At 42.5% G+C, this 2,863-nt stretch overlaps 1 pseudogene; it reads right to left on the bottom strand.

The window, feature by feature from the left end:
* Nucleotides 1-602: 602 nt before the first annotated feature.
* LOC102745506 (small ribosomal subunit protein uS5 pseudogene) lies at nucleotides 603-1,516 on the bottom strand (annotated as a pseudogene).
* Between the last annotated feature and the right edge of the window lie 1,347 nt (nucleotides 1,517-2,863).

Here is a 2,863-nt window from a genome sequence, read left to right as displayed (position 1 = left end):
TGTCTCTATGCGCCAGTGTTTCTGGGAAGTTAGAAAAGCTTTTTGGGAGTCTTGGACACATGTTGGGGCAAAATCCAGTGGAATCCAAGTTACTTGAAGTATAAAAGCAATTATGCCCACAAATGGGTGAGGCCTAGGAAAATTCGCAATGTATGTGCTTATGTATCTATATTTATAAACTCACCCACACAAGAAGGTTAGAAATGCTGACAGAGGCAACTGTCTGTGAATTAAGAAGCAAGAAATATTAAGGCACTGTTGTTCCAGAAAGTTCAAATTTTCCATATAAATGAACAAAATTTGCAATACAAATGCTAATCAGTTAGCTTGGTACTACACGAGTTGCATGTATTATCATAAATGCAAAAGAAAGATTCAATGATTCATAAAAAATGAGAGAAGCTAATACATCCAGAGAAAGAATCCAGTGGATAGAGCAACTATGCCAAAAAGATCAAACTATTTTTTTTTGCAATCTTATACCCTATGACTATGATTACAATTTATATTAAATAACTCAGACCTAAATTGTTTTAATGAATATGTAAAAACAGCCATTTTTATTTTGTAATGTCAATGCAATTAGAGTTGGCATTGTGGACTTATTTATTTTTTAACAAGCTTTAGTTCACTTTATTTTTCTTGTATAAAACTAGGTGGTGGCCAGAGCTGGAGCCTGGGCCCTCTGCACGGAGACTCTGGTGTGGCTCTTCACAAGATGGTCAGTGAATTCCTGATATGGAGAGTTGGTGAACACCGTCTCCTTCCAGAGGTCAGGGGTGAGATAGCTGTAGGTCTTGGAGATGGCATCAAAAGTAGCCTTAGCAAAGTTCCCCAGGGAGGCAGTGCAGCCTCTGGCTGAGGTGTGGCAATCATCGATACTGGCCATCATCAGTAGCTTCTTGGGCACAGGGGCTGAAACAATGCCAGTGCCTCGGGGGCGGGGATAAGACGCACCAGCACAGAGCCACAGAGACCAGTCACCTTGCATGGGACAGTGTGGGGCTTGCCGATCTTATTCCCCCAGCAGCCTCGCCTCACGGGAATGATGGAAAGCTTGGCCAGATGATGGCCCCACGATGGCAGTGGCGACCTCCTTGGAGCACTTGACACCCAGGCCGACGTGTCCGTTGTAATCTCTGATGGCAACAAACGCCTTGAACCTGGTCCGCTGGCCAGCACGGGTCTGCTTTTGCACAGGCATGATCTTCAGAACCTCGTCCTTGAGGGATGCTCCCAGGAAGAAATCAATGATCTCAGATTCCTTGATAGGCAGAGAGAAGAGATAGATCTCCTGCAGGGACTTGATGTTCATGTCCTTGACCAGGAGGCCCAGCTTGGTGACGGGGATCCACTCCTTGTCCTCAGCCTTGCCTCCGCGAGCTCCGGGGCCTCGACCCCAGCCCCAGCCACAGCCCATGACCGCGGCTGCAGATGCCGCTGCCGAAGCCTCCACGGAAGCCGCCCCGGCCTCCCATGTCAGGGCTCCTTCCGCAGGACCTGCGTCATCCGCCATTTGGTGCTCTCTCGGAGAAGAAGCGGCATTGTGGACTTAACCGTTTGTTTGCTGCCATGGCCACTGAAACTGCAGGGGGTAACCTTCTCTTACTGAGAAAATGTTATAAAGGACTTGTGACATGCAATTCAAACAGCACACAACGAATGAAGAAATACTAAGAAAACGTGCATAGGATGAGCAGCATTAAAATGAGAATGCTATTGATTCATTACATTAATGTGTGTATTATATTTTTAGAGGCGACAGCTTTATTATGAGAAACAGAATATCTTGGCACATTCTATAATATTGTGTACAATCTCCTTTCACTTGTTTGGTGTTGACCAACTTCTCTGTACTTTGAATCTCAGTACTCACATGAAAAAAAATTTTTTTTTTAATTTTTATTTTTTAAAAATTTAAAAAGTTTTTATTTTAATTCCAGTTAGTTAACATACAATGTAATATTAATTTCAGGTATACCATATAGTGATTCAACACTTCCATACAGCACCTGGTGCTCATCATAACAAGTACATGCCTTTATTTTAAATTTTTTTTAAAGATTTTATTTATTTATTTGACAGAGACACAGCCAGAGAGGGAACACAAGCAGGGTGAGGGGGAGAGGGAGAAGCAGGCTTCCTGCTGAGCAGAGAGGCCCATGTAGGGCTCGATCTCAGGACCCTAGGATCAGGGCCTGAGCCAACTGCAGACGCTTAACAACTGAGCCAACAAGTGCATGCCTTAATCCCCATCACCTATTTACCTCATCGCCTCACCCACCTCCCCTCTGGTAACCATCAGTTTGTTCTCTATACTTAAGAGTCTGTTTCTTGGTTTGCCCCCCACCCCTCTTTTTTCCCTTTGCTCATTTGTTTTGTTTCTTAAGTTCCATATATGAGGGAAATCATTTGGTACTTGTCTTTCTCTGACTGGCTTCTTTGCTTAGTATTACAATCTCTAGCTCCATCCATTTTGTTGCAAATAACAATATTTCATTTTTTTATGGCTGAGTAATATTCCATTGTATATATACCACGTCTTCTTTATCCATTCATCAGATGATGCATAATTTGGCTATTGTAGATGATGCAGCAAATTGTGTTGGGAAAACTGGACAGCAACATGCAAAAGAATGAAACTGGATCACTTTCTTTCACCAAACATAAAAATAAATTCAATATGGATTAAAGACCTGAATGTGAGACAGGGAATCATAAAAATCCTGGAGGAGAACACAGACAGTAACCTCTTTGACAGCGACAATAACAACTTCTTTCTAGATATGTCTTCGGAGGCAAAGGAAACAAAAGCAAAAATAAGCTATTGGGACATCATCAAAATAAAAATCTCCTGAATAGT

This window comes from Leptonychotes weddellii, chromosome 4 (assembly GCF_054177405.1).
Source record: "Leptonychotes weddellii isolate Sample4059 chromosome 4, ASM5417740v2, whole genome shotgun sequence".
Classification (NCBI taxonomy): Eukaryota; Metazoa; Chordata; class Mammalia; order Carnivora; family Phocidae; genus Leptonychotes; species Leptonychotes weddellii.
Note: the sequence above shows the minus strand (reverse complement) of the source record. Positions and strands in the feature narration are given on the sequence as shown.